The 24,049-nt window shown below is 42.0% G+C and overlaps 1 long non-coding RNA gene across 1 annotated transcript in view; it reads right to left on the reverse strand.

Annotated features, from left to right (window-relative positions):
• Positions 1 to 4,790: 4,790 nt before the first annotated feature.
• LOC307188050 overlaps positions 4,791 to 24,049 on the reverse strand; it is a 65,146-nt gene continuing 45,887 nt past the window's right edge. The window contains exons 3-4 of the long non-coding RNA XR_013828795.1: positions 7,233 to 7,269; positions 4,791 to 6,239 (exon numbers count right to left, since the gene is read on the reverse strand). This is a non-coding gene — a long non-coding RNA (uncharacterized lncRNA). The remainder of the gene's footprint in view (positions 6,240 to 7,232; positions 7,270 to 24,049) is intronic.

Raw genomic sequence — 24,049 nt, forward strand, 5'->3', positions numbered from 1 at the left:
CAGGGGTCTAGGGTGAAACCTGATAGTGTGCATTTCTAACAACTTCCCAGGTCATGCTGACGCTGCTCAGGGACCACACTTTGAAAACCACAGGTCTAAAATATCCACAGAGCAGAACTACACAGAACTAAAAGTTGGATTCTATTATAGAAACAACTGTGTTCAACTTCCCAAATGTGCAGAATTCCATTTTAAAGCACACTTGAAAGATTGCCATCCAGCCTGTGTGTGAATACTTCCAATGACAGGGTTCTCATTACTAGCAGAACAGCCTTCTCCACAGCTATGCCTGTGAAAATTCACACCCTTTGAACTTTCTGAATATCTAGATATATCTAGATATCTGATGGCAGCTGAATGTCTCAATATTGAACTCTACATTTCCTCTGTGTGACAGAGTTCTCAGAATCCTCTAGATTCTGGCTTGCTCCTGAGGGCGCACTTGTTGAAGTTTTTAGGGGTGATAATCATACCTCCTATTGGTTATGAATTCATTAGAAATAGACACAGGAATCCAACAGATGAAGATCAAATGGTCAGCTTTATTTCCAGTAAATACACAGTGAGAGTAGAACCTAGACCTTGACCATAATCACCCTTCCTACTAAGCCCCACCTAACTGAATTAATCTGACACAGTCAGATGCAGAGAAGCAGGACAACAGAATCTACACTATTGGGCAGGGCTTTAAGGGTAAGAGTTATAGCTGTTACCACATAAAGAAAGGTATCACCGTCAGGAGAGGACAGGTTTTCCTGAAAGAGAAGAAAGGAAAGCTACGTAGCTTCTCTTCCCCCAAACCCACACATCCAATAAGACTTTCCTTCTCCTCTGACCAGATTTAGTATCTGTTTAGCATTCATCTCCACTATTTTCCTCCTTTCAAAAAGAACCCCGATGTTACTTACATAAGCCCTTCTCTTTCACGTTGCCTAAATGTCTCAGGAAGCTGATCCTATTCTCAACTCAAGCCAGTAAGAGTAACTCTAATCCCCTTGGCAAGTGATTGGTTCCAGAATGTAAGCTTAAGCCAATCAGTTCATGGCATTATCCTAGAGCCTGCTGTTGGACCAGGGATGGGTGCATGATACAAACTAGCTTAATTAGACTGAGGGTGAGAACTTTTATTCACTGGTTGGAAGAGAGATTTTCTAATGAGGAAGCATTCTGTCCCAGGACTCATGGTAGCCATCTTCTAAGCACAAGAGGAGACGGTCTGAAGAAAAAGCCTCTTCCCAGAGGCTGGAAGAGTTCAAAGTAGAGCAGAGATATAGATCTCTGGCTCCAATTATAACATGTTTGTGCTACCTTTGAATTTATTATTAGTATTATTCTGAAAGACACTAATTTCCTTATCGTTTAAGCTAGTTATGTCAGTGTTTCTGTCATCTCCAGGTAAAATATTTCTTAACAATAAAACACTCAAGTGTTATTCCCACGGGTTAGAAGTTGCCTCATGGAAACCTAAAGCAATAGAATTAAGTCTCCACCTACCAATGCTCCACTTTAATTCATTAATGCTGCTCTTAAAGTTATGTGCCCTTCACTGGACAGATTACTCCAGACACTGTGCTACATCAGCTCCTAGGACCCAGCATGGTACCTGCCACAGAAGACACTCTAAGCAATCATTTATTGAACATATGCAGCTGGAGACTGCATTAACATTTTTAGCAGACACATAATAGTTGTCATATTAAGTTCAGATGAAATAAAACTCCAGAACATTTTTTATATAAATTTATGTCAAAGCTGTCTGTCTCTACCCTGTATCTGAGCAGCTGCATTGTGTATGGAGTTTTTTTTGAAAAATTTTCCACCTAAATAAAAACCTTGATATTTATTGCTATTCAAATGTTTCTAAGAGAGTCCAGCCTGGGTCACACTCAGTTGAGATGATTTTTAATTGGGGCTCCATCGTTTATCATGTCAGCTACTCTTCCTATTTTGGTAACAACTTCAAAAGAGATATGCATTCCTTCTGCATCTTCATATGAATCAAATAGCAAAATGTGGACTGAAACAGCAGCAAGAAGAGAGGACGGACTCGAAGTTCCTCATTGTTTGCCAGAAGTAACCACTCTATTTCTCTCCTTGCATTCCTAACTTGGCTGGTAAAATAAGAACTTCTGCCCTTCCAGAAATGTCAGGATCATAATAGCTACCACTTCTAGTCCACTCCATCTACCTCCAACCACGCTTGCTGAATTTTGGAGAAGGCAATGAAATGCCTGCCCAAGGCCTCTGAGTTCTTTGCAGTCTCTCTCAGTCTCTCCGCTCAGGACTCATAAAATCTCCTCCTCCACCAAGCTCTGAGCTGCCCCCTAGGGGGAAGCCCGCAGTGGTCCAGCTAAGCCTATGACTGGACAGGGATATCTAACTGTGTGAGCACTGGAATATTAGGAATGATTAGGGGATAGCTTGTGGGCACATAACCAGCCATATTCTCCCATCAGTTTTACCGAAAACATAGCTGAGGGTTTTTTCTCTATCAGGTTGATATCTGCATTTATTTATCTGTTGCTTCAGAATTTATACAGGTAAGAACAATTTATTATTAATAAACTGTTTCCAAACCTCAATCTTAAACAATGCTCTACGTTTGATTGTTCAACGGATTCAAATCCACCAAAATATACAGCTATTGAGGTCTTCAACCTAATCAAGATTAAAGCAGGTCTACGATACTCCCCTAATCTGACAATAGTCCACCTCAAAAGGGAAAAGATATGAATTCGGTATGGCTTATTTTGAGTAAACTCATCATAATTTGAAATGATTACTTTATTAGTTTGGACTGCTATAACAAATTACCATAGGCCGGCTGGCTTAAACAACAGAAATGTATTCCTCGTAGTTCTAGAGGCTGGGAAGTCTAAGATTACAGTGCCAGCATGGTCAGGTTCTGGTGACAGCTCTCCTCCTGGTTTGCTATCTTCTCCTTATGACTTCACGTGGTGGGGGGAGGGGGGAGGGAAGAGAGAGAGAGGAAGATCTCTGATGTCTCTTCTTACAAGGGCATTAATCCCATCATGATGGCTGCACTGTCATGACCTAATTACCACCCAAAGGCCCCATCTCCAAATACTATCTCATTGGAGATTAGGGTTTCAACATATGAATTTGGGGGGGGGGGCGGGGACACATTCAGTGTATAGCAATTATTATGTTCTTTTAAAAAGTTATGAATCACCTGTTGATTAGTAAAATCTAAATGAGTATTAAAACAAATCAGCCTCCAAGTTACACATTCGTAGTTGCCATGATTCCCACTTTTCCCCCTTTCTGAAAAATCAGACTCCTTCTCCCATACCTTGTCTTTTAAAGCCACTCCCGTGAAGCACAATTCCTCTGCGATTTCTGTGGCTGTGGAATAGCACTTGAATTCCCTTCAGTCCCATGGAATGGAATTCTCAAGGAGACACAGACTTGGACTCATAAAACCACCAGATGAACTCCTACCAAGTCTTGTCTCTTAGGAAAATTAAAACAAACTATGGCAGTTATCACTTCGCCATTTTCAACTCTCTATGAGAGACTCAGAGATCCATGGTCAGGAATTTGCTACTCTGCTGAGGCCCCTGGCTCTGGCTCACTCTCATGATGGTGAGTGGCGTCGGCGTGCCTAGCTAGTGACGGCCTCACCAACTGCCGCATATCCCCATCTCGTTTGTGTGTTTTGTGTTCTTACTCTTTACCCTATCATGGTGATTATAACTTCTCCATCTTTATGAAAATGATGCTGAACAAAAAGCTATCACCTATTGTTGTGATGGAAGTAAAAAAGGCTAAAAAAAAGAAAAAAAAAGATGACATTCTTGAACTTGAAGGTCTTGAGTCAGATGCCTCATGAATGCCAGGGGCTCACGCACTTTGTGGCATGATGATTTATGGAGATACAGATCTGTGTTGTGCTCTCTGTATTTTTCTCCTCCCTTCATTCTAAAAAGGTGGTTCGGTTACTGGGTCTTTCGTTGGCTGAACCTAAAGCTGTTTCAGGATAATTTTCCTTCTTATCTTCCGTGAAAGGCTGAGCATGTTGAAGAGGTGGTACTAGGAGTTCTACAGGAAGATCAGAGAGAAGGAGAAATAGATTTCCTTAGAGAGAGAAGGGTTATTAGAATTGGATGGGTCCATGATGCCCCTTACCAGGAGAAGTGGCAAGACCACGGAGGGTATGGCTTCCAGCCTCATTAAATCCCACTGCTGTGACTTTATTGAAATAAAAATATTATAAAAATACATGTTTGTTGTAAAGATAATTCAAACAATCCACAAACATAGAAGTAAATATGAAAAAACCCCAGGGGGTCCCTGGCGGTCCAGTGGTTAGGACTCCACTGCAGGGGGTGAGGGTCTGATCCCTGGTTGGGGAACAAAGATCCCCCATGCTGCATGGCCAAAAAAAGAAAATTTCTTGAACTGAATAAAAATGAAAATACAACGTATCAACTTTAAAAAATTATATGGGAAAAGTAGCAAAAAAACAAAAAACAAAAAAATCCCACTGCAACAGAGAGCACCAGCCTTCTTTGGACCACGTGGGGGTAAACAGAGAGAACAACAGAAAGAACCATGTGGCTTGAAAATTAGATATTTTGGTTGAGATTCCTAAGTTTCATCAGAATCTACTTTGCCCCTCCTTCCCAGGCACACGGGTCAACTCTATTTCTCTGCCAGCCCCCTTGCATCTAATAGGAGCCAAGTGACAAAGTCTGGCTAATGCAATGGGGACTGAAGTAATGTACACCGCTTTTAGGCCTGGCCCTTAAAGACGTCCTTATGATCTCTCCATTGCCACCTCCAACGCTCTTCTGGTCTGAGTGGCAGAAAACAAAGGACTGTGAAGCCTAGACAATGACTGGAAGAGCCCATGATGGAAGGGAGCCCAGATCCCTGAGGTACCGCCTAAGGAGAGCTGCCCGGGATGGCTTCCTGACCGAGAAACATCCACGTTAGACTGGGTAAGAAATAAACTTCTTATCGTAAGACAGTGTGACTTGAAGTCTTTTGCCTAATGACTAGCTTTAATTACACCGCCTGATTCAGATGTCTTACCCCTCTTGCTCATGCAACACATATGCCTCCCAGATGCTTATAACTGAAGTTACAGATAATAGCTGAGATTGAATTTCTCACCGGCTCAATGGGATCCTGAAAGCTGCATTTCATTTGACTTAAAGAAAATACATTACTTAGAAACAAGACTTGACATTGTAGACTAAGAGTTTTACCTCATTTCTCCATCTGAACTCCTTTTTCTTTCTGGAAAAGACATAATTGAGGAATCTGGCCTTTCTGGCCAACAAGATTCCCCATCACACACCTAACAGTAGTTCTTCCCACCAAGGTAGGCATCAGCTTCCTCAACTCCCATTCCCATCCTTTTATTTTCAGCCCTTCTCAGTCCTTCCAGGGTATGGACACGAGCCTTAGAGGCTTGGGTAGCAAAGAGTTAAACCTTGCCTTCAGGTCTTTTGCTTCTTCAGCCAATTAATTAGATTGAAATTTCAGCTTCAGGCTGCTTGGCTGGTCTCTAGCTAGTGCTGTCACCTAAAATACTGCCCACCACACACGGGCTTTTGACAGCAAGAGCTGCTCGAAAGCCTCTCTACGCCTCTATTCCAGGAATAATCCAAGGAAAGGGTTGATACCTGTGAAAGCTGAGTGCTGAGGTCCTCCTCTCTGTCCACCACTTCAAAAGAATAACTACCCTCAGCCTGCCTTTATTTTGTGCTATAGCTCTTCTTCTTCAATGAAAAGTCCCTGCTCTCTATTCATTATAAAGAATAAAGAGCTTTTCAAGTGTGAGTTGCTAAACCCAGAAGGGAACAGCTATTTTTAAGAGGGTTTCAACTCTGAGCTGTTACACCAGGCCAGCCTGCCAGCGCGGAGGTCTTCCAGGGAGGCCGAAGGCAATCACAGCCTCTCTTCAGGAGGGGATAATCAGGAAGGAAGCTCCTGGGGCAGAAACATTCTAGCTCTCTGGCCCACAGACAGCCTGGTGCCTTCATACCTGGCTCCTCCAGGCAAAACCTCGCAAGGGGGTCATGGGAGTATTTTTTATTCTCACTCGTCTGAGGTTTGCCTGCTGCCTTAGGTTTCTCACATCCACTTCCTCCAAATAGGAAACAATCTGCTCGATTCTCATCCGGGAGCACAGGGAGGAGGGGGGCCGCCTTTATGTCCTCTCCTATCTTCGTCAAGCCATATGCAACTGGCAGCCACCACGCTTCTCTCTGTGGGAAGAGGATAATCAGAGCTGGATTCCGAATAAAAGGAGGAACACGCAGAGTCGCCTGCCTCCCGTCCAACAGTAGTGGAATCCTTGTGGTCCGGGCCAGGCCAGAGCTCTTCTGAAGTCAGTGTGCTTCAGGGGCGGCGCTGGGCTCTCAGATTCAGAGTTAGAGGACCTGGGTTCAAGTCTCACCTCTGGGAGCCTCTATTCCCTTAGGGTAAGATGAGGACAATACTACCATCCTCTCAGAGGTGCTGCAGAGAGGATTATCCATCCTCTTGTGGGTATGGAAAGGTTTGTCAACCCTGCGGTGGCATACGCATGTTAATCACTGCTCTGAAGGCTGGTGAGATATGCATTCTAAGCTCTTTCAAGAGCAGAAAATGGTGCTGGATGACAGAGGAGATAGTGTGAATTTGATAGAAGCTATTAATGATTCAGTAGGATTGAGATTATGTTTTCTATCTTCCCATTCCATTAAGCTTCTCCACCAGAGAAAAGGGGCAGGGAATTGAAACTATTCCATTATTCTGGTAGCTTTTGGGAGTAAAAGACTTGAATGTATATTAAATGGCGAGAGGGAACAAAAGTGATCAACTAATTTCATACAAAGAATGGCTAAAGGAAATAGAGAAACTTATTTGATTATGATACACCTTGTACCGTAGAGGTACAGAGGTTACAGAGATATATACTTCAGTTAAAAAAATTTTTTTTAAGGAAAAATAACAGCCAGGAAAAATACAGGCAAAATAGGATGATTAGACCAAAGGGAAAAGAGCGCACATATATGGAGGTGATAAGGTCATACTGTTACAAAGATGGGACAACCAATAAGGCTCTGAGCTTCCAGGAGGCCACAGCAAGAAGGGAAATATGATGTTACCAAATTTATATCCTATATGAGGAACCCCCTACTGCTACCAATTCCTTATCCTTTTTTATCATAAGACTCATAAGCATGGATATTTATCTTCAGGAAGAGAATACTTACGGAGTTTCATTATGGTCTTCTTCGTGTATTTGATGGGCTGCCAAGTACAAAAAGGAAAGATTGCTTTGGGTAATTCCAGACCACAAAACTAGAATCAATGAGTGTAAGTTAAGGAGAACAGATTTTGGTTAAAAATAAAGAACTTTCTAACAATTAGAGTTGTCCATAAATGGAATGAGCTGTCTGGCAAAGAAGTGAGCTCCCTGTTACTGGAAGTGATCAAACAGAGGCTGGCTAACCATCTGTTAAGGATAAAAAGGATTTGTGCATAATGAGAGAATTATGCAACAACATAATACAAGATTCTTCATGACAGTTTTATTTATAATAGTAGGAAAGAAAATAGGATCAACCTACATGTCCAACAATAGGGGATTAGTTAGATTATTTATGGTACTCTCCCATGATTTATTTTTTACAGATTTTACAGATCAATAAAATAATGATGTTAGAAATGCTTATAATCTATCACTAAGTGAAAAAAACAGGCTACTAAAATAGCATATATATTGTGTTACCATTTTGTAAAGAAAATTTATGTACAGAAAAATAACACTAAAGAGTACATATAAGAAAACATTAATAGTGATTACCATGAGTGTTTGAATTATGGGTAATTTCCTCTGCTGGGCTTCTCAGGGTTTTCCAAGTTTTCTACTTCAAACATTTACCACTTATGTTATTAGGGAAAAAAATGTAAAAAGAAAAAAAAAAACTCCCAAAGAGTCTCTTATTAGCTAGTAGTTTGAAATAGATGATCCCTATAGTTTTTCAAACCTAATATTTTATAATCTTAAACTTAGGTTGATTTTTTTTCTTATAAAATAACTTCTCTTTTAAAAAGATTTTAATCAAATATAAACACCTCCCTACCAAAAAGTATCAGCTTAAATTATGAGGTTTTGGTATAAAATCAAATGCATTTCTGATTGCTATGGCCATTTTCATCTGAACTCTCTTTTGGAAATTTGTGGGATACAAATTTAAAAGTCTGCACATTAGAGTAGAAAGAGGTTAAGAATTGGAGTCAGACACCCCAGGGCCTCAGATTTTGACTCTGCTGCATACCAACTCAGTTTCTTCAATTTTAGTCTGGGATAATAACAGCCAAGATTTGTAGAAGATTCTCTATGTGTCAGGGACTATTTAAGTGCTTTATGTGCAATGGAATCCTCAAAACAATCCTCTGAGGTGAATTCTATTCTTATTTTTCAGAGGATAAAACTAAAGCACAGAAAATTTCAATATCTTATCAAGTCAGGGCTTCCCTGGTGGTGCAGTGGTTGAGAGTCCGCCTGCCGATGCAGGGGACACGGGTTCATGCCCCGGTCCAGGAAGATCCTACATGCCGCGGAGCGGCTGGGCCCGTGAGCCATGGCCGCTGAGCCTGCGCATCCGGAGCCTGTGCTCCACAAGGGGAGAGGCCACAACAGTGAGAGGCCCGCGTACCTCAAAAAAAAAAATCTTACCAAGTCAGAAAGCTAGAAACTGATGGAGTGAAAATGCAACATCAGGCAGTTCAACCTTAGAATCCATAGTGTTAACCACTACCCTTTACTGCCTTACAGAGTTGTGAAAGGATTGATTAAATTAATATACGTAAAGTACCTAGCAGAAAAGTGGGCAGTCAGTATGTTAAGTTTCTCCCTAAACTTCTCCATAGCTCTTTGGCCCCAGAAAGACTTAGTTATCTTCCCCAAGACTGCATTCAATCAACACATTGGGGCAAGTGTGGCTCTGTGGTAGGTAGTCTTACGAGCTCGCTATCAATGGCACTCACGTCAAACTCAGGGATATTAGAAACCATATCCCACAGGACCCTATTCTGGGACTGATTCTTTAATATTTCATCAATGATTTACATGGATAGAACAGAAAGTAAGCTCCTAGAGCTGACAGATGATACATGCTGTTAGCAGATGACACCCATCGTCAGTTAGGAAGGCGGGCATCCAGGACAGGATTAGAATTCCAAATGGTCTGGCAAGATGGAGAAGAGGTGGAGTCAGAGAGAATGAACGTCATTAGCAACGAGCACAGAGTAATATGTTTATTAAGAGGGAAAACATTATATACCAGCATAACAAGGGCAGTGGCTAACAATGAATGATTGTTGCTGGAAAGAGTTAATGGTTAAAGTTACTCATAAGCTGCTGGAAATGGGACAGAAAATCGAGTATGTTTCTGGAAATATATGAAAAAATAAGACTAGGTTGGGGTAAATCATTTTTCCCATTATATGCCATATTTTAAAAAACTCTTTTTTCAAGTGCTCTTTTTTTTTCTTCAATATTGTTCTGGACATCTTAGAAAAGGTACATGAAAAGCAAAATAAAATTTTATGATTGCAAAATACAACCTGAGGGGGATAGTGAAGGAACGGAGACCTTTTCAATGAAGAAGACAAGAATTGCTGACAATTCATGTAAGAATTCTTGACAGAGCAGCATCTATGTGTCAGTCTTTGTGCTGGGTGCTGGGAGACAAAGAAAATCAGACCTGGTTTCTGCCCTTGAGAAGCTCAGAGACAAGAGGATAATCACTTTGAAGTTTATGAAGACTGTTATTTTGCACTCTGATATTTGTGCCATTCCTGGCTAACTCCTACACCTCTCTTTCCTGTATATCCTCTTCCTTCCCTTCTTTTCTCATTTCCTCTTCTTTTCTCTTTTCCTTCCCTTCCCTAGACTTTAGGTCTGTAATTGGAGCCCACCAGCATGCCAGGGTAGCTGGGTGTATTCAGTGGAGCCCCATTTGAGACTCTGCCAGAATACCAAGCCCCTCTCTTCTTACACTTCAAGGTATTTCTATAAATTTATCTTTCACTCTCTGTGAACTCCAATAAAACTGCAAGCAATAAAGCAAGGCTGGGAGAGAGAAAAATAGGTTCCCAGATGGTAAATAGATCGGTTTGGCTGGAGAGAATGCTAGAGTAGATATATTATGAATTTTATAATATTAAGGAATTTGAACTTTCTCTTGTTGATGACAGAAAGTCAATCAAAAGTTGTGAGAAAGGGAATGAAAAGATCAGTTTAGGGTTTTTGGAAGAGTAACCTTATTGTGGTAGACAGAATGGGTTGTTAGGAAACATTCTGGAGACAAGGGTCTCATCAAAAGGTGGGTATTATGCTATAAAAAATAAGGACCAGGCAATTAGGCAATTTAAAGAGTTAGAAGAGGCAGAAGACATGTGGACATGAGAGACACTGTAAAAGAAAAATCAGTACAATTTGGTGCCTAAATAAACATGAGCATCAGAGGAGACAGGAATTGAAAACAACCCACAGGTAGTAGACAAGGGAGTCTAGGAAATGAAAACATCATTAACCAACATGGGGCAGTGGGAAGGTGAAAGTGGCTTGTGGCGAATGAATCATGATGGGTTCAGCACTATACAGGTTGTCTCTGCGTTGATGGAACATATAAATAAAAGCCATATATCCAACAGGGAGCCAGGAATAGATTTCCTAGGCGATCATCCTCACAGAGGTAATAGGGTGTTTCGGACACCTCCACCTGTATTTCTCACCGACACATCACACTCTCCATGGCTAAAACTGAGCTTGACTGTCATTCACAAGCCCAAAGCTTAATTTGCATTTCTCCTCAAGGCAAGGCATGCTTCTAAACACCCAGGCTACTAAACTCAGTCATCTCTGGCACCTTCATCTCCCACCCTTTCTGCTCCCACGAGCAACTAGTCACTCAAACAATCGATTCTAAGAGTCCAATATGTTGTGTATCAATTCCTATTGCCATAATCAATGCTTGCATGATTTGTCCCCTTAACTATCACACAGTTTTATAACAGGTTTTCTTGCCACATAAGTCTGTATTTTTCCACTACTTACAGATTGAAATTCAAAGTCTTCCAGGAATGAACATACGTAACCAGCCTGATCCCTGAGAATATCTATACATACCCATCCTGAAAGCCCCACCATCTTCCTTGCCTTTCTTTAATGATGCCAGGCATTTCTGTGCCTGGGGTGCCTCTATTGATGCTGTTCCATTATTCTGGAATAACTTTTTCCACTTAAGGAGAAAACCTTTCAAGTTCTGAGTCACATGCTAGTCCCATTGTGAGGGCTTCCTGACCTCCCGTTGCTCGTCTCTCTTCACTCACATTGCTTTTTGCGAAAGCAAAAGCCTGAACCAGGAGCTGGGAGTAGACATGGGAAAAAGCAAAGGATGTCATAAAAATCTAAGCAAAGCATTGTGAGGAAGAGGGGCACAGAGAAGGGAGAAGTTAAAGATAAATGACAGTCTTGGCCAGCCCTGGTTTACTGGGGAGAATTATGGTGTGGGGAAAAAAAAAAAGAGATTAATTTGGCTTTCAGTTTGTTTGGGTTGAGATACCAGCAATGAACCCAAATTGACCCGATAATTTTAAAACCCTTATAGAAACAAAAAAGGGTGGTTTGGCTAGAGAAAAATATTTGGAATTTATATGCAAAGAGATAGTACTAGATACATGGGGAATCGAGGAATGGAGGAGATCTCTAGAGAAAAGTCCGTTAGAGAGTCAGTTGGTCTGAAGACAGAGCTATAAACATGTGACCATTTCTAAAATGAGAGGAAGAAGTCTGACTAGCAAAAGAGCCAGACAAAGACTGGCCACTGAGGTGAAATTACATATTTCAGTTTTCCTAAAAGGTAAATTTTGTCTTAACCTTTTATGGGAAACTTTTTTTTTGACCCTGCTGCGCTGCTTGCAGGGATCGTAGTTCCCAGACCAGGGACAGAACCCAGGCCACACCAGTGAAAGCACCAAATCCCAACCACTAGACCACCAGGGAACTCTATGGGAAACTTTTAATTTAAGAGACGTTGTGCTTCCGATTTGAGGAAATTGCTGATTCTCTGCTCTGATTGGATCCCTTTGGATTATAAATGTTGGTATTCAGTGGTGTGAAAATTAGTATTACAATCTTACATGAGGGTATCTAACTAAATATCTATCTATAGATATTTAGATATCTAATAAAACCAACAACAACCAAATATCAGGCTGTAGAATTTAAAGAGAAGCAGGTGAGTAGGGGCTGGTTTTCACATGGTCTGATAACATATTGGGGGTGGGGTAGGGGTCTAGAATAAGATGTGTTAAAATGGATTCAATTTGTCCAAATCATAGCTTTTGAAAGAACTTCTGTTTAGCACAGGGGTTCTTTGTTGCTTTTGAGGAATTTATTGAAATAGAAGTGTTATAAAAATACACGTTTGTTGTAAAAATCATTCAAACAATCCACAAACATAGAAGTAAATATGAAAACCCTCCCTGGGGAATTCCCTGGCAGTCCAGGGGTTAGGATTCTGCACTCTCACTGCCGAGGGCCCAGGTTCGATTCCTAGTGGGGAAACTAAGATCCCACAAGCTGCATGGCCAAAAAAAAAAAAAAAGAAAACCCCATCACAATAAACAATTTGACATATGCCCTTCTAGGCTTTTCAGAATACACACACAATCATATATGCATGTACCTTTTCTACATGTAACTTGTCCAACTTCCACCATCTCATTTCCCCTAAAAATAACAAGCTATAGCAATGAAAAATTACATTAAAAAAGGTTACATCTGTATCACACATCCACACACATTATATTTCACATGCGTTATCTCTTGGATCCTCACTCTGATGTTCAGAAGTAGGCAGGGTGGGATTATTGGTGTCATTTTATAGACAATGTCATTTGTCTGAAGTCTCAAAGCTGTTGTGCTAAAGAATTTGCAGGTGGACTTGGTTCCTCCATCCCAAACAACATGTTTATTTCTTACATCATGTGTTTCCCACAGGGGGATTTCCACATCCAGGTCTCCCCAGCCCCAGCCAAAGTGCCCTACAGAGTTTATCAGTTTAAAACTTGGATTAGGATACACGTTTGTACATCACCACAAAGTTGCCTAGTAGTTTTCCTGAGATAGGAAAAATGTGGCCTTGCCAGCCTGATCTGCCATGTATCTGGATCACATCTTAAAAGTGATAACAGTGGGGCTTCCCTGGTGGCGCAGTGGTTGAGAGTCCGCCTGCCGATGCAGGGGACATGGGTTCGTGCCCCGGTCTGGGAAGATCCCACATGCCGCGGAGCGGCTGGGCCCGTGAGCCATGGCTGCTGAGCCTGCGCATCCAGAGCCTGTGCTCCGCAACAGGAGAGGCCACAGCAGTGAGGGGCCCGCGTACCGCAAAAAAAAAAAAAAAAAAAAAAAAGTGATAACAATGGAGGGTACAATGAGAACTCTACAGGACCCCACACTGATGTCCCTATATGTAACACTGATGTCTCTGTATGCAATCCAGCTAATAAATAATGCCGGAAATGGGCACATATACTATTGAACAATGTGCTATTTAAAAAAAGAACAAGACTAATGGCCCAAAATGCACGTCACCAAACTGAGACTTAACTGAATTACAGTTTCCGCTCTACCAGAAATGGAATTTTAAACCAATCAGGAATCTCTGATCATTGCTGGTTAGGTAATCTGCTTTATAGATCCCTGCCGTCCCCTAAAGAAAGTAACCTTGCGATAACCAACCCACTTTTTTGCCTAATAAAAAAGGCCCGCTCCTTTCTGCCTATAAAAGTCTTTTTCATTTGGTACAGCTCCTTGGAGCTCCTTTCTATCTGCTAGATTGGATGCTGCCAGATGCAAATCAATTTTTGCTCAAATAAACTCTTAAAAATTTTAATATATCTCAGCTTAACTTTTAACAGTTTTAATGGAGAGAAATTGGGGGGAGAGATGCAAGATGTAGTGTGGTGGAAAGAGCACTACTATATTTCATTTCTGAGAAACATTTTTCCCCACATTTTAATACTTGGAAATAGGCATTCATCTTACAAACCCATGGGTCTTTGATTTGGTAAAGAGCAGTAAATGGAGACTTGTTAAAACTAGGTTCTTGTCTAAACTGCATTTCCCCATCTCGGGCAGGTCATTTAACCTCCCAGTGTTGTGAACATGAGGTGACGTATATAAGGCACAATATAGGCTATACAGGACGTGCTCTTCATGATAACTACCATTTATTGAGGGTTTACCCTATTCCAATTACTATTCTTTGCACATTGAGAGGATTTTCTCATTTAATCCTCACAGTGAACCTCTAAGGAAAGTCCTATAAATATCCCAGTTTTACAGATGAGCAAAGTGAAATTTTAAAAGTTCAAATGAATATAGTTATAGGTTAAAAACTGGTAAGTGGCAAGGCTGGGGGTTGAACAAGGTAGTACAAGGCCAGGGACTCCCCAACTAACCCCAGTACTATTGACCTACTTGTGACCTATGATTTCACATCAGTGTCCTTTTATTTTCCTTCTTCCTTTTCCATTTCTCTGAAGATTTACTAGCTGATTTTGACTTATGATAAACTCAGATGTCTTCAGGATTATAAACATGGAGCTGGTGAGGGATGGCAGACGTTAGGGATGGTAAACAATATGATTCACAGCCTGTACACACACACACACACACACACGCACACACATACCACACCACATACCACACACCAGACTGACCTTTGGATTACCTTTTGCACAGTGGCAAAAAAATTAAACAACACATCAAATTAAACAAGCCCCAACAGAAAACAATAGCAACAACTACCTTGGACTGGCTCTTTAAAAAGTAAAACAAATTAAACTTGTTAGAAATCCTTGCGATCTCCAAAAAAATGTATTGACTTCAGCTACCAGTTTGGGAACTTCTGCTAAGTCTCAAACTAATAATATATATTCTAGGTGGATTACAATAATACCTGAAAAAACTTCAGTAAAGCTAAAGGAGACAAGGAAGAGGAGAAGCTAGCCCAGAACAGATCCATAACTTCCCAGAGAGGAGGTCTCCAAAATGGCATTTTAATTAAGTACCTCCGATCAAACACTAGGTATACTTTCTTTTCTCTCATATGTCTTTCCCGCCCATCAATTCTATATATAGAGGGTCCCATTTTACAGATTACCCAATTAAGGCTCTAGGGAGGGAATAACTTGTCCAAGGGCTTGCAAGCCTCAGCTTTTCTAGTATACTTTGCTAGGGGGCAGAAGCAGAGGTCCTGTAAGCAGAAAGAGTAGAGAGGGTCCCTGGAGAAAGAGAACCAGGCAGTTTTCTTGACATAAGAGAAGCCATTTTTGGCCTAAGCCATTTTGTTTTCCAAGCCTGACCACAATGCTTGCCTTTGAACAGGTCTCAGCAATTAATGATGGGAAGGGAAGTGAGGGAATACAGGAACAGAGGAAAAGCAGTCAGGAAACAATAGTTCAGCAATAAAAGAGTCCTAGTTACTCCTGAAGGGATATACATCACAATCCGATACATAGTTTTGAGTTCTGCAGGAACTAAGGCGCCCACCCGGGTGGAGGATGGTAACTACATGCTGAGACCCCAGGCTGGTCAGAACCTAAGATATGATGACGCTGACCTTTTCTGACCCTTGTGACTTCAATCAACTAAAGCCTGGATTCTGCCGACCTCTGCCCCAATTCTAAGCTGAATTCTCAAGCCCTTTATGAATATACCTAAACCTCCCCAACCCTCTTCATGGATACGCACGTACCCTTAGCTTAAAACTCCCCCAACTTTGCAGTTGAGGGAGACATTGCTTTGGGAAAGGTCTCCAGTGTCCTCCTTACTTGCTGCAAGAAATAAGTCCTTCCTTCTGATCTTTGGCTTCGCTGTGTCTTTTGGCTCGACACCCAACAGGAGGCGAACCCTGTTTTGGGGTAACGGTATCACGAAGCCAATGATGACCCTCAGTTGTTCTTTTCAAAGCCTCAAATCTAACTGTATTCATAGTTTTGTGTTCTTTCTTAAAGAGAGCCCTCCAAGTTGTATAAACACTGTGCTCCCCCAAGCCCCAGATCCACACCTGTATGGGAGTTAAAAGGCTGTGATAACAGCCAACCTCTGATTCCAGCTCCCTCTGGAAGAGAATGCCACGGATGCCAGGATCTCTAGCCAGATCCAGGACAGTGGGACTGTATACATCCTGCATTTCTCCTGGAGGCCTTCCCTGTCAGTTTAGTGATTAACTCTCCTACGCCTGCTCACCACACAGAGATGCTTGGAGGGCAATATTGACTATTACAGCTTTCGTTTTTCTATTAATTGTGAAGTTGTCCCTAGCCTGGAGGAAATAAGATGCCAAAAGGAAGGGGGGTGGATCCCTTCCAGACCTCTACAAGGCTCAGATTATACTAAACCAGGAGCAAAAACCCTTTTTAGCATTTGAAAGGGAAGGCAATTGTATTACTAAGCCTCACTCAACCGCCTCCAGACTTTTCTTAGCCAGAGAACAAAGGGAAAAAAGCAAACACCACTTCACACCCTTATTCACTGGAGGTTAAAAGAGACCTCCCACTATACAAAAGTCCTTCCAAAGGTCAGCTTCGGAGTGTATTGAGGAGGAGGGTACTGGCCAGGGAACAAACTGTTTACCATCACTCTGAGGCGAGCTGCTTCTGTTTTCTTTTCAGCACGTGCACAGGGTACATCTGTCAGAATTGGACATTTTCATCCTAATTTGCTTGCTGGTGGCCAAATTATACTCCCTTGGCCCTCCTCAGTCTCTTTCAGATTCTTGATTCCTGTTGAACTAAGAAAGCAAGGCCACCCTGAGCCAGGACAGCTCCCTGGGGATGATTATTCATTCATATTCATCAAGTCAACAGCTACTCATTGATGTGTAACATGTATCAAGCACTGTGCTAGGCGCTGGAAGGAGGTAACAATGCAAGAGCTGTGGCAGTCCCTGAGCGCTTCAATTCAATGGAGGCAGACTGCTATTAAACAATGAAACACACACGCTCCATTGTTTAAGTACAACTATGATAAACTTTTGAAGGAGCACAGTGTGCAAAGAGAGCTTAGCATGAGAGTGGCTGACCTCATACGGGCTGTAAGAGAGGGGGCTTCTCTGAGGAGGTGAAGGGGTAGGAGTTAGCTATGCACCAAGGAGCAGGTAAAAAGTCCCTGAGGGGAAAAACGAGGCCTGGCACAGGAACTGGAAGAATACAAATGTGGCTGAAGCCCAGAGAGCAAACCAGAACTAGGCAGGAGGGGAACTTCGGTAGGGCTTTGTATTCTATGAGCTTTTGTCTTCTATCTGCAAAGCAATGGGGAGCTAGTTATGGAATTCAATGAGGGAAGTGACTTATGCAGTTTGCAGTACAGAGAGAGAATTTTAGGGGGCAAGAGACTGATGCAGCGAGACCAGATATTGTCTTGTCAAAAGTCAAGATGAGAATTTCTCAAATTGGAATGAATTCCCTGGGGACCTTGATAACAAGCAGATTCTGATTCAGGAGGTCTAGGGTAGGGCTTAAGATCGGCATTTACAAGGCAGGTGCCCACGCTTCTGGTCCGTACAACAAACACTGTAGCAACAGAGTTTCAGATCAAGGTGTTTGCAGTGGAGATGAAGAAAAGCAGACAAATTTGAGAGCTCTCGTGTGGGAAGTCTCAAAGAGCTCTGACTTGAGCAACCTGGTGAAAGGGGGTGGTATTCACTTAGATAGGATGCACCAGAAGAAAGAGCGAGTTTGGGTGGGAGATGAAAAGCTCAGTTTTGGACATGTTGAATTTGATGAGTCTTAGGAATATCTAAGTAGGTACATATGGATCTGAAGCTCAGGAATGAGGAGGAAGATACAAATTTAGGAGTTATCAATATGTAACTGGTAATTGAAGCTATGAAGATGGATGCTCTCAGCATAGGGAGAAAGGATACGGTTGGGGTCACAAACTCAAATTTGGCCTGCTGGCCATCTGTTGGTCTTCTTGTAAGTATGTTGGGAAGAGAAAAGATCCAAGACAAAGCAAGGATTTAACATCTGAGTGATCAGGAGAAGCCAGCAAAAAAGTCTGAAGGAAGAAAAAGGCCAGAGAGATGGAAGAAAAACCAAGTTGCTACCTAACAGTCACTGCCTTTCTTTCTTGCTGACAGAACAGATTTTAGACATGGAGATGATTTGAAATCCAGGAAGGTAAACGCTCCCTGTAGCCTCAGTGGCTGAGTCATGGTTGATCTAAACTAGACATAATAATCTCATTCCATTTTGCCTGAAGGTTGGTCCAATAGTAGGCTCTGATCAATGAGACAAAAAAGGAAGTAGATTGGGGTGAGTGGGGATTCAAGGAAGGCATTTTTCTTTCTTAGAAAAAGGATAAGAACAAGAACAGAGCTCATAGTGCCATTGCTTCCCTCTTTTTCCTGCTCTGAACTCAGCAGTGATGTCAGCAATGTCAGCCATCCTAGGGCTGAGAGGAGACAGAATAAGGGTGAAAATTCAACAGCTAAGAATGGTGAAATTAAAAAAGTGTCCATCTTGCTGATGATACAGCTGAGCTGCTCTGGAACTACCTCCCTCTAATATCTTTGTTAAGTGAGATAATAAATGCCGATATTACTTAAGCCACTGTTAGGGGGTTCTGTCACTTGCATTTCCAACTGTTATTTAGTATATATTGTATGGTGTCGTTCTGGAACTAGACAGACATAGTTCAGATAGATACAGTGCTTAACTTTGGACATTTTGTATGTTTCCTCATCTGCAAAATGGAGATAATAATAGTATCTATTCCAAGTACTTTCATATACTGTTGGTGGGAGTGTAAATTAGTAAAGCTATTTTGTAAAGTAATTTGGCAGGATTTACTAAAACTGAAAATACATGAAGCTTAAAGTGCAGCAATTCCACTTCTAGGTAAATCCTAGAGAGACTCCTGCACAATGCATTGAGAGATGTGTACAAGCTTATTCATTGAGGCACTTTGTACAACAGGAATTAGCAACAGTCTAGATATCCATTAGGAAAAAATTCATAGGTAAGGTATAGTATATCATTATGATAGTATACAATGGAGCAGTTTAAACAGATGAACTAGCTCTATCTATATATATCAACATGGATGGATCTCAGAAACTTAATGCTGTATAAAAAAAGCAAATTGCAGAGTGAGACGTGCAGTATGATCCATTTATATACATTTTAAAAGCAGACACTACGCTACATATTTTTGTGGATCTGTAAGTCTATGGAAAATAGATTGGAAGGACACACATGAGATACACTCAAGGATGAGGGATAAAAAAGATAAGAAAAAAGAGGGGTCATGTCTAGACAGATGATTATATCACGTCAGTAACGGAAGAGCGACTGATTGAATCAATTCAATTCTGGGCATCTGCAGCTCAACCTTAGAAACAAAACAAAACAAAACAGTATCAGTCTCCTAGGATTAAATGACATAAAACCCAGTGTCTAGCACATAGTACGGACTTAACAAATGGTGGCCATCATCGTAATTATGATGTTCACCTGTTGTGCTCTGCCTTTTTGCTTTCCATAGGCTCTTTCTAGTAATCTTAGAAAGATGGGGAGTTTGGTTGGGTACTTCTCTCTGTACCTACATTTCTGTTCTCATTTATTGGTTTGAGGGCTATAAAAGCAAAATGCTTGGTTTGGGCCAGGGCTTGCTGTGCACAGAGCCTACTCTAATGGGTTAAAAAAAAGTGCTACCAGGCATACCCAGTGGCAGCCCCAGCCCTCCAATCCCCCAAATAACGACAAAGAAGAACATCTTACTAGTGTAACTCCTTGCATCTCGAATAAGTAGTTTATATTAATCAGAACTAGATTGAGCAAAAGGAAAATTTATTGGTGCATGTGACAACTGGGAATTTCAAGAAAAAGAACTGGCTCAACCTTCTCAACTGAATCGGGGAATTCCTACTGCCTTGCACCTACCTACTTCTGCTATTTCCACAGCTGAAAGCCTGTTCTTGCTGTGTCCACTTCCTGGTACCAATTTTTGAGCCACTTATGCAAGCAACTGAAAGAAGGTCTGACTCACCAAGTGGAAAATAGAATTTGTTGGAAGCAGACTTTATAGTTCATATAATTAAAGGAAATGCTGAGAGCCAGGGCTTGGGAAGAAAGGAAAGCAGGGAGCAACATGATCTTAGTAAGGAGTACATGCTGTTTCTTTAGGTTGCGCCACGGGAACAATCCAACCCACCAATCTAGATTCCCACTGTCATTCTCCCTGAAGAAAGAGTCTGATTGGCTTAGTTTGGGTCATGGGGGGGGGGCCCTGTGATTGACAGTCCTAGTAAGACTCCATAGAATTGAGAAGTTGTAGTCCCCCCAAAAGACAAGCTTCTTCCAAAACAAGGGTAGGGATGCTGGCCTAGCAAAAACAAGAGACTTCTACTACACAGCTAAAAGTAGTTTGCATCTTACTAGAGGGTTCCAAAGGTCACAGACAGAAAGATATGATATTATAACTTCACTATCAGCTCACTTATGACGTGGGAGTTTACCTTCACAATTCTGTCCCTTCCCTCTCCCATACCTGTAAACTGAGGTTCATGACACATTCCATTCTTGTATCACCAGATGTAAGTCTCCATAAACTAATAATAACTCAGAGCTGGAAAGGGTCTCAGATCTCTAAAGGGAGTAATTCTCAACCTTGCCTTGGTTGAACAGTAAAATCACCTGGGACACTATCTAAAAATGCACATGCCCAGAGATCCTGATTTAATTGGCCTGGGAGGGAGAGCTTGGGCATCAGTATTGTTTTTAAAGTTCCCCAGGTGATTCTAATGTGCAGCCACGGTTGAGAAGCCCTGGGATAGGCTTTTAGGGATCGTTTGCTCTCATGCACTGTCCTCCTGCAGAAAGTTCCTGTCTATCTCTGAGAGGTGACTGTCAGCTTGTTTTAATGATTCCAGTGAGGGGAGAATCTTAGTTTGCTTCAGCTGCAATAATAAAATACCATAGGCCGAGTGGCTTAAACAACAGCAATTTATTTTCTCATAGCTGTGGAAGCTGGAAAGTCCAAGATCAAGGTTCTGGCAGGAATCAGTTCCTGGTGACGGCTCCCTTTGCTGCGTCCTCACATGGTGGAGAGAGAACGCGTTCTCTGGTATCTGTTCTTTTAAGGTCACTAATCCTATTGGATCAGGGTTCCAGCTTTATAACCTCATTTCACCTTAATTACCTCCGTGAGGGCCATATCTGCAAATACAGTCACATTGGGGGTCGGGGTTCCAACATATGAACCCTTTCTCATATTTGTTAGGCCAACTGGCCCGAGGCAGGGGAACACAATCAGATTCACAGGTTGCATCAGAACGAAATTCTCCCGACCACCCAGTTCCAGAAACTGCCCTGGGGACTTTGAAACCAGCCCAGCCTTCCGGCCTTTCGAGGGACGGGACTAACGGTCCCCCAGGATACCCGAAAAGACCACCAAATAAGGAATACCCTGCGCCCTCCCAGATTCACCACACCCCTTTCCCTTCTTCCCGTATAAAATCTTGCCCAACCCTCGCCCGGGCGCGACTTCTCTGGCCCCTTTCTCTCGCACCAGTGAACCTCGCCCGGGAGCGCTCCCTAATAAAGCTCACTTGAAGCTTTCCTCTGTTTCGCGGTGCCGTTTGTTAAGATCCGACCTTACAATATTGAGTCCCAATCTGTCTCTTTCCAAATTCTTTCCACCTCTTAGTCTTAGTTCTGCAGAGAGGGTTAAGAGAAACAGGAGGCAACGAACACAATAAACAACCATTTTGCTGGGTATTTTTTTACATACATTTTCTCTCTCAAGCCTCTGGGAGGATACTGTGAGGAAAGTATTATGCTCAATTTACAGATCAGAAGATCGATGTCAGAGAGGATGAGTGATCTGCCTAAATTCATAAGGCTGATCGGTGGTAAAATGAGAATTCACACCCAGGCCTCCTTTCTGCCTCCTGAGCCCATGCTCTTTCCACTCTTGTGCTGCAGAGTCGTCACTTCTACACAAAACCCTCAGATACCTGAGGGTAAAGTAGCCCATAGGCTTGAAAGCTATGTCTGACTCCTGAGAACATGCCTTGTCCATCCAAATGCTGCTTCTACTTCTGTGGATGTCTTTGCTTTTCTTCCTCTCCCTTTCTCCCCTTTATTTCATACTTTTATTTTTTGTGTTTCATCCTAGTTTTGATTTACTTCTCTCCCACATGATCTTATTTTTCCCCAGTGTCTTCTGGAACTTTCATTTTGCAGACTCCAGTATAGACCAGGCATTAGTGTAAGAATCATATAGAAGTAATTCCGATTGATGAGGTGAGGTGGGGATGAAGGACCTGCATTTCAAACAAGTTCTCAGGTGATGGTGTTGCCACTGGTTGGTAGATTCCACTTTGAACGCACTGGTATAGGTTTGTTTTTCAGCCTTTCTAACTAGCTGATCTGCAGAAAGGGTTTCATATACTTTTTTACTTTCCCCTGCAGAGGGAAGATGAGCTTATACTTCCAGTGCCTATGATTATGACGGGCATAGACAGAAAAAGCTTTGAGAAGGTAGAGTTTCTAGGTCACGAGAGCAGGGAATCATGGTTTGTACATAATGTGATATTTTTTCTGCCTGCCATCCCTTCCCCCCTTTTCTACAACGGCACCTCTCTTTTATTTGGGCGGAGTGCTTTTATCCTACTCTGCGTGATCCTGGTGAGTCTGTCAATCATGTGGTCCCACAAATTCCACCGTGGAAATGGACCCAGGAGTCAGAAGAGCAGGTCAGAATGTGTCCACCATTTACCTGGTCAGAGTGATTGCAGTCTAAGTTGTTGTTCAGCACATGATCCACGAGGGGCCAGTCAGATTTTTTTTCAGAATTGCCATAAATGCTGGGCGAAAAGAGGTTTTCTTCCCTTGTTCTTGCTGGCGGTCGGGATGGTGCAGACCTGCTGATGCTGGTGGCTATCTTTGCCTTCAATGGAGAGGGAGAGAGAAGCCCCGATGGCACTGCATCTAGCTTTGCTGAAGCCTGTTTCTCCCTTAGATTGCCCATTCCCTTGAGTCAATAAATACTGTTTGGATTAATTTTGTTTGAGTTGAGTTTTTGCTTTTTGCAACCAGACTTAAGCTATGAAATGTGCCCACCTTGTTCAACGCTGCATTCCCAATGCTTAGCAATCAACATGTGCTCACGCAATACTCGCCAAATGAATGAACAGAGAGAGATCTCACTGTACAAAATACTTTCCTGGGTCTCAACATTCACAAAAGTACCACAAATCTTCCAGGTAACGTCACATGGAAACTGCTTCAGAATCTGTTTTGATTCCTGGGCTGTGGCAGATTTGGGGATGAGAATAGTGGTTAAGAAACGAGACTCTGGATTGGGCAGAATTGGGTTCAGATTACGGCTTTACAACTTGCCACTAAATTTAAAGTCTCTGAGGCGTGGTTTTTCCCCATCTGTAAAATGAAGGTAACATTATTTATGAAGCAATTATCACTTTGGTCTGGTCCATTCTTCCTCTTAACTCTTTTTTCATAACTGAACCCGCTCTTCTGGCAAGGTGGGCTTTGTCCCAGACAGGGGCCAATGACAGTGGCTTTGTCCCAGCAACGTCAGATTAACTCTGCTTGGAATTCAAATTGCAAGTGAAAACCCACAGAAGTGGAAGGCAGCTTAGATAGTTATCTGACGACAGCACCATAGACTGAGGAAAGCACTAAGGGCTGAGACTGAGTTCCTCAGAGCTGTTGTCACTTCTCTTTCCTAACCCTACTTGTGCAGCTCTTCTGGTTGTGAACCAGTCCAGAGGCCTTCCGATAAATCTTTTTTCTTGGTTTACCTAGGATACAACCCAGGAGCCTTAGCAAAATCAATCTACCTCCCAAGTCAGCTCTGAGAATTAAACAAGATACACGTGAGGTAATTTGCTCAGTACTAGGGATATAATAAATGCTTAATAAATGTTAGCTACACTTTTTACTTCAATTTGACTTCTTATTTGGTGGATCCTACATGGTA

Source organism: Stenella coeruleoalba, assembly GCF_951394435.1.
Source record: "Stenella coeruleoalba genome assembly, chromosome: 6".
Classification (NCBI taxonomy): Eukaryota; Metazoa; Chordata; class Mammalia; order Artiodactyla; family Delphinidae; genus Stenella; species Stenella coeruleoalba.